Genomic DNA, 8,824 nt, shown 5'->3' on the forward strand with positions numbered 1-8,824 from the left:
CATGAAAATATAAACATGTGGGCCCTGCCATGTTTGTCGCGGGAGATCAAAAGGTGGCGGACCTCCCCCCTCATTGCATCACCCCCGCAATGGCATGCCTAGTCCCTTGTTTCCTATGTCCATGGAAGTTTTCTACTCGTTGCGCTAGTGCGGCTTTCACACAGCTGATACCAGACTGATACGTATGTCAGACCAAATATGTTTATTTGCATTTCAAGTGCAAACATTAGTTTTTGCTTTATTGGTGCATAATGTTCGTGAGCGATTTTTGTTGTTTTGTCCCACTTTGATAAATATAAACCTTAAAACTAGCCCATTGACAACATTAGAAATTGCTTGCAGGGTTTGATGACAGCACGGTCGTTATTTCTCCAAAATAGAAATTAAAAAAAAAAACTTTTTTCACTATTCTAATTATTTAGGACCACAGACAAATTCTTGAATGCCTTATATTTATCGTGCGAAATTTTTAACACGATATCTCATTCCGTGTGGACGTAAGTTGGAAAAGAAAACTTCCACGGGTATTTTCTTCAAAAAAATTTTTTCTCAAAATTTCCACGGGAACAAAGCACAGACATGAACTTTATTACCTCCTCTTTCATTTCCTAAACTTTCAGAGTAATACCTCATTTCATTTAGACATAAGTTGGGAAAGAAAAATCGAAGACCAGGTTCGGTCACGTGACCCTCTCGTCACATGGCCTTAAGTAGCAAGAATAATTCCTTAATCAATTTCATTTTTTAATTTTCGCGCTGTAAGTCTGCTGAATTAACTGTGAGATAAATATATTCTAACTCGTATAGGAAGTACTTACTCAACGGGTTTGTACATGACAGTCCAATTTTGAAATTAAAGTAATAATTATGTGAGTTTGTTCATCATTTAAAAGCATCGGAACTTTTCACCTTTTTACATTCTCATCAGAGAAGGTATTAGATTTGTGTAAAATTGGACCCCCCCCCCCAGTTTTTGTCAAATGTCCACGTTTTGAGACCCCCTGAATCTGAAAAAAAGTTTTTTACTAATGTGTCTGTCTGTCTGTGAACACGATAACTTTTGAAAAAAGTAATCTATTGAATTGCCCTTTGGTACACTCGTTAAGTGTATTGGACCCTATGCAGATGCGCAGTAGTTTTTATTTAATCCTAAAAAACAACATTAAAAATAAAAAAATTATAAAAAAAGGAAATAAGAATTAGTATGATTCAATTTGTATGCATATTATGAATTGTAATGATATACATTTATTGAAATGATACATGTTTCAGAGCAGCTGAGAATACAATTTAAAGCAAAATAAGAGACAAATACAAAAATAATCATGATAAATATATTTTGCTTTTTATTTCGCAATTTTTTTAATAAGTAATCCCTGGCAGAGTTACATAAAAAATGTATTATAATTGATATAAAAGTGTTGTGTATAATGTAGAAAAGTTGACATGTTGGACAACATCGAGTGCGAAGCACGAGATACGTGATGAGAATTTGTTCGTTAAAGCCAAAAGAGCTTTAACAAAAGAGAGTTCAAAATCAAAATTACATTAAATTAAATTCAAAATTACAGTTGTCGGTCCGTTCACCTTTGATTTTAAAAGGTCTGTGTCCGAATGCGGAAGAAATGCAAAGACCAAGTGCGGAGTGCGATTGCCATCAGTCGCGTGCCGTAGGTGCGCTCAAACTCTCGAGCTAAGCTCTTTTAACGAAAGAGAATTCACAATTATAAAATTACAGGGGTGGATGTTTTGAGACTTAATTTTAAAATGTTTGTGCAAGAATGTGCGAAAATATAAAGACCGAGCGCGTAACGCGGGGTAAATACATAATCGAGCGCGAAGCGCGAGATAAATACAACATCGAGCGCGAAGCGCGAGAATCAACAGTCGCGCTTGAATGTACTACAATATTATTTTATTATGATTGCTAAATTGACATGGTGTAGTGCTGCTAAACCTCAAAAGTGGTTATTTCACTGATTCAATAAGGAACCTATCACTGATTGTCAGCGACCCATTTCTATAGAGTTTTATGAAACTTAATGTTGTTTGTTTAAACTCGCCGATTTTCTTATTCTTCTTTGAAATCTATACCTATTTCTGTGAAAAACTCGAGCATAACCTGAAATTGTTTAAAATGTTAAACATTTTTTGAAATTTAATGATTTTTAATTAAAAATATCCATTTCGTGTACAAAACACCAACGCAACCTAAATTTGTACTACGGATTGTATAAATATTGGTCTTCGTAACAAGTTTTCGATGCAAAACGACAATGATACCAAAAATTATTAAAAATAGGTGACTCTTTTTTAAAATCTAATCATTTTTTAATAAAAATGTCAATTTCTGACTAAAAAAATTTTTATAATTTAAAATTGATCAAGATTGTAAATGGTATTATTTTTTTATTATTCAGTGGGTAAAATCTAATACGTTTTTATTAAAGAATACCAATTACCACCGAAATTGGTATTTTTAACTTGGTGTTTCTAATTTTCGTATTTTGTAAATTGTAATGTACTTTTAAGTAAGCAACAAGTTAGTAAGAAGTAAAATTGGAAATAGTCAATATATCTTAAAACAGTTTAAAAATTGTAAATATTGTTTGAATTATATTCATTTTTGTTTGAAAATATGAATATCATGATTTTTATATAAAAAGCCAATTTTCGGTAAAAAATTTTTAATTTTAAATATGTCAAATATGTTAAAAAATGTTAAAATGTTAAATATTATTTCGAAATCTTCAAAAAGCCATGTTTTTTCTTAACTTTTTAAAAATCTTTTCTAATTTCTCTAACATTTTTTTTAATTTTCCAGATTCTTTTTTAACACTTTTGAAAATATTTTGCAATACTTCGAAAATCTTTTAAAATATTCTCTTAAAATAAATTTTGCAAAAGAAAAAATCATTTTAAGTTTACCCATTAATCTTAAGATAATTCTTTATTCTTTCAAAATTTGTTTAAATCTTTTTAAGTTTAAAATTATTTTTGGATCTTTTAAAATCATCGAAATATCTCATAAACTTGATAGATTTTTTTTAGAATTTTCTAACCTTGCAAAATTCAAAATTTTTGTTTTACAATCTTATATATTCTTTTTCAAAATTTTAGGAAATCATTTGAAATGTTTTAAAATATTGAAAAAAATATTTTATTGCATTTTTTTCAAAATAAAACATCAATTTGATTTTTCACTGGGATCGTAACGACCAAATTTATTTTCGACCTTTCGAAAGCTTCAAAATTTTATTTAAAACATTTTTTTCATGTATATTTTGTGAAAAATTAGTTGAAATATGTTTCTATTATAAATTATTTTAGAATCCTTTGAAAAAATTCTAAAACTTCGAAATATCTTTTTAAATCATTTAAGGTTTTTATAGCTTCTTTAAAATCGTGTACTCTCTAAATCTGAATCAGTGAAATTTCACTAATTCAAATAGCTAGAAATGGGTCACTGACAATCAGTGAAAGGTTACTTATTGAATCAGTGAAATAATCACTTTTGAGGATTGGCAGCAGTGCACCATGTCAATTTAGCAATAATACTAAAATAATATTTTAGTACATTCAACCAAAGAATCATAGTAAAAAATTAAAACACATAAATATGGTCAAATATTAAAAAAGGTGGAAAGTTCTGATGCTTTTAAATGACAAACAATCTCACACATTACTTTAATTTCAAGATTAGACTGTCATGTACAAACCCGTTAAGTAAGTATAGTGAATCTCTTCTATACCTCCGATTTCGGGGCTGACCTTGGATGGCAACTAACTCATTATAACCTGCTCCGATTTTATTTGTTCACGCCCGACTGCCCGCCTGAGTGGCAGCCTCAGATCCCGCGCAGCCCTTTTACACTACATGCGGCGCGGCGTCAATTCTCGGAAAGGCTATAGAAGAGAGGGCTATTCAAGATTTTCACTGTACTTCTTATACGATTTAAAGTATATTTATCCCACAGATAATTCAGCAGACTTTTAGCCCGAAAATTAAAAAAATTATTTTATTATGGAATTATTCTTGCTACTAAAGTAAATGAGTAACAACAACGCTCAACTTGAAAATTTTGAGGTTACGCTTCTCATGTTTTACTCTGGTGTTCCTGAAGTGATTATTGAATAAGTCCGAAATCACTTATTATTCAGTGAAATGTCCAGCTACTATTTCAATCAGTGAATTTTTCACTGATTCATATTTAGAGAGTAGAAATTCGAAAAATCAAAGTGTTGAAAACTCATTATTAGTTATTTTTAAAGCCTTTATTATCCAAGAAGTATTTAAAATTTAAGGTTTCTCTTTTAGAAATAACTTTGTCGAATTAAAATTTCTTATTTGGAAATTACAATTTACAAAATACTAGAAAAATCAAAAGAAAATGCTGAAAACGGCCATAGAAAGTCATATCAACGCAATATGCTATCAATAAGCTATTTAATAACAATGAGTTCGAGATTTCAATAATTTTTCTCAGCCTATTTTGTTAGATAGGATAACTATTATTCTTAATTTCTAGAAATGAAACATAATGCAATATTTAGTAGAAGTGCAAAAGATAATTTTCAGTTTCTATATATGATGATATCATGCCCAAAATTGTAAAATACGTATTAAATGTTTGAACGTTATTGAAGTACATTTCCGATATTGACAAAGAGGAGGTGAAAAAGTAAAGATTACGAAATCCTCGCTAATTATTGTTAGTGGACTTTTATCAGCGAATTGCGGTAGATAAGATCTAACCGCGCTTCGAAGATTAGAGGTTGCTTATTTTGCGGTTCTTCTGTGTTTGGTGACATATCATAGGACATTACATTATCAATATATGACCCCCTAATAAGCGAATTGCATTAGCTGGATTACCTGCAGGTATAGTTAAATAAATCTGCTTACTGCGCTTCACATCTTTACTGATGTAGGTTAATTTAATATTAAAAAAAGATATTGCATTATTGCATCAGAGTTGGTCATTTTTTGAATTTTCTGCCGATCTAGAACAAATTTTGTTGTAAAAGGCAAAATCAATAAGAAATAAATGTTATCAGAGAAAGTAGAGAAAGAAGAAGATTCATGGGAAAGTTTCTCTGATATTGTTATATCTACTATCGACGAGAAAATTCGAGTCCTCTGACTTTGACGTTGAGTAAGTATGTGAAGAAAAAATGGTAGGTTAATGAAAGAGGTATCATTTTAAAGGTACAAATGTTGTACGTTAATGAGCCGAAAAGTCATATTAAAAAAAATTATTTGTAGGAAAGCAAGTGCGAGGCCCAGCATGATGCCGTTTTTTTAGGGGATCGTCCTCGGTTTTCCTCAGCCCGACCTACCCAACTTGTGCCTCTCAGCCTCACTCTGACCTTCAAACCCTTTCCCCGTGGCGAAGAAAACAGAGGACGATCCCCTGAAAAAACGGCACGCTGGGCCTCGCACTTGCTTTCCTATATAAAAACGGACTTCAAATATCGCCACTTTTATGAAGACAACAAGAAGCACATACTTCCTTCAAATTGTAAATTATTACAGATAGTTCAACTAACTACCTCCAATTTAAATCACTTCATTATCTTTATTAGGACTGAAGATAGTGCGGTCGCATATTTATTCACAAAAAACGAACAATTATTTATATTTTGCAAATTTTTCGACGGCAATCTGTTCGGAAATGTTTAATGTACCACCATGAATTTTTTCAGATTTTTCCTATTATTTTTTCAATAAAAAACTATGCTTCAAAGTTCACTGTTTTTAAAAGCTATCAAATTTCCTTACTTTTCATCAGATTTTCAAATCTGTAAGCTACAAATAATTTTTTTGAATATGACTTTTCGGCTCATTAACGTACAACATTTGCACCTTTAAAATGATACCTCTTTCATTTACCTACCATTTTTTCTTCACATACTTATGCAACGTCAAAGCCAAAGGACTCGAATTTTCTCGCCGATAGTATGGGTGATTATCCGCATAGCGTACGATTTGAGTCCGCTATGCTGCGTGAGTTTATTATATTAAGTGGACAAGAAAATTGTAATAATTTTTTCATATTTAAAACAGTTCAGCTGTAGATGCTTAACGGAATTTTCAGCGTTCGCGGAAAACGATTGATTCGGGAGCGTACAGAAATTTTCTTTGTAAAAACTGTGAAATTATGAAATTCAATATGGCCGATTCACTATGGATTTAAAGTTTCCAGAAGTTTACAGAAATTTTAAGTGAAATATGTAGACATTTATGCAGATTTACCAAACATTTTAGAAAAAAATTTCGATAATTTGTGGAAATTTATAAGTATTTTTAACGTCTGTATACAAGAAATAGCGAAGAAACATGTCCAGAAAATGACGCAAAAAGTAATAACAATTTTATGAATAAATATATATATAAATAAATAATTAAAATTGTGTAGAAAAGGACTGATATATATAGTATAATATATATTGTAAATGTATTACCAGTGTAGCAAATTATGATTATTTCATGCCTTGCTCAAACTTACAAGTAAAATTGCAGCTTCGGATCGGGTGATTTGCAACTATAGAGCAAAATATTATGACATCAACCATTATTATATTATTCATGTAATTTAGTTATAAAAATAACTTTTATTTTACGAACCGCACCAGAGGCAGTCCCACCAATGACGTTTTGACCGTTTGCTTTAATTTTGAAAGGCCATTAAATAGTTAGATATACAGATAGGGTAGGGGGGGGGCAGCGACAACCCTTTAACAGTCAATGATTGTTTTAAAGTTAATAAGATGTTGAATTGATTCATTTTTTTCTCATTTCGAGTTCGACATTATTTTAGATCACATTTCTACAAGTATTAATCACATTAAAAAAACAATGATTTGGTCATTTCATTATTTCTAACAAGTTGTATTTCGTCGGCTGAGCCCCTCACCGGAGGGAAAATCCGACTGCAGATTTTGATGAAAATCAAAACATTTAAAGATAAGGAAATATGATGGTATGCTTCTGTGATATTTTATGTACCGAAAAAATTATTTTTAAAGATATCCAACAAGAATAAGTTATTTTGAATAAAAATAGAGATAGCTGTAATACAACTTCTCATTCGTTGACATTCTACTAGAAACGGATGTTACGAAATGTTTCTACCGTACCAATACAAGAAATCTGCATACCGACCGTATTGATAATAATCATATTTAACCATGGACAAACGAAACAAGGGACTAGGCATGCCATTGCGGGGGTGATGCAATGAGGGGGAAGGTCCGCCACCTTTTGATGTCCCGCGACAAACATGGCAGCGCCCACATGTTTATATTTTCATGCGCAGTTTGTCGGCAAAAATGCTCGCGCGGATAATCAAATGGCACATCTTAAGATGGCGGCTCTCCCCAATTATGGAATTCTCCCCCCTCCCGTGGATTCAACCCCGCTTGCCAAGTTAGGATGGCATGCCTAGTCCCGTGTTTCCTATGTCCATGTATTTAACAGTTTCTTCCATCTAGCCCACAAGATAAGTTGCTGTTCTACATTGCCGAACATTTATCGACGAAACTTGTGACACGTGTATCACCTAAGCACTCGTAAATATTATTTTCGACGGGCCTGCCCCCCTCCCCTGGCCATGTTTCACTTATTTATGAGATTTAACATATTTTAGGCTTTATTTTTTATTACGTCTAATTAATATAATTAAATTGTGTGACATTATTTTATCTGTCAAAATATCACATTTTTATACTGTATGTATTGCCATTAAAGTTGAAAACTTTATATTTCTATCCGCGACACCTCCATTCTTTCGTGGTAAAAGCTGTTTTCCCTTAGCATTCACGGAAAATTACAAATATGACACTCAAAAAATGTCTCGTTAAATATGTCCTTTCTATTTCATCTGGTTGAAGTAGTCAGAATTTCTGGTTTCTTTAACCAGCCATTTTTTTGAATGGATATGTATTAGTTTACTCTAAGCTCTTATCATAAAAAAGCAATATCTATTTTTTAAAGTTATGCCACTTTTTATCTTGATTTAAACAAAATAACTGATATGGTTGACTGAAATAAAATGTAGTTGAACGTTTGTTTGTTCAGTTTTTATTGATTCGGCATTAAAGCCCAATAATAATAATATATATGTACAAAAAATAACTGGGGTGAAACCTTTTGGTAGAGAAACTTCAACTGATAAAGCTGGCCACAGAAAAAACTGAGGTTTCCATTGAAACCCATTTTTGGTTCCAAAGGAGCTGCAACAAAAATGAACCCCACTTGTTGAAAAGGAACCCAAAAAGATAAATAAGCTCTAAATGATACCACACTTGGGGTTTTAAAGGATCTCAATTGTAATTGAGCCTATTTGTAATGAACCTATTTTTCGCTTTATTGCCCACTTGGATATTATGTTTAATTAATAAGACAATATTTACCTTGAAGCACACATGTGATCGAACTCTGACGGGCATAACTTCATGAAGATAATTGAATTACAAAATAATACCAGCCCTATTTTGCAAGCGTTTGGTTCGTGAATGCGTCTTCATTGGTATTTCTATTCAAGAGCGCTCTAAACGAACCCTTTTGGCTCTCTACAGGTATCTATTGGAGCTCAAGTTCTAAATGATACCAGTTTTATTTGAGTCGCAACTTTAGTGAGCCCCCACCTTTTTTCTGTGTAGTTGAAGCATTAAACTTGAAGTTCGGTGAGACTAAGCCAAATTTAAATAAAAGTTGAAACTTTTTTACAGTCTGTCAAGTTAAAGCGTGGGTGGCTTTACTCGCAGTCGGTAAGGTGTATCGACATGATTTTGGTGTCAAAATATTAAGAAGAGCTCCCTC

Source organism: Belonocnema kinseyi, chromosome 10 (assembly GCF_010883055.1).
Source record: "Belonocnema kinseyi isolate 2016_QV_RU_SX_M_011 chromosome 10, B_treatae_v1, whole genome shotgun sequence".
NCBI lineage: Eukaryota > Metazoa > Arthropoda > Insecta > Hymenoptera > Cynipidae > Belonocnema > Belonocnema kinseyi.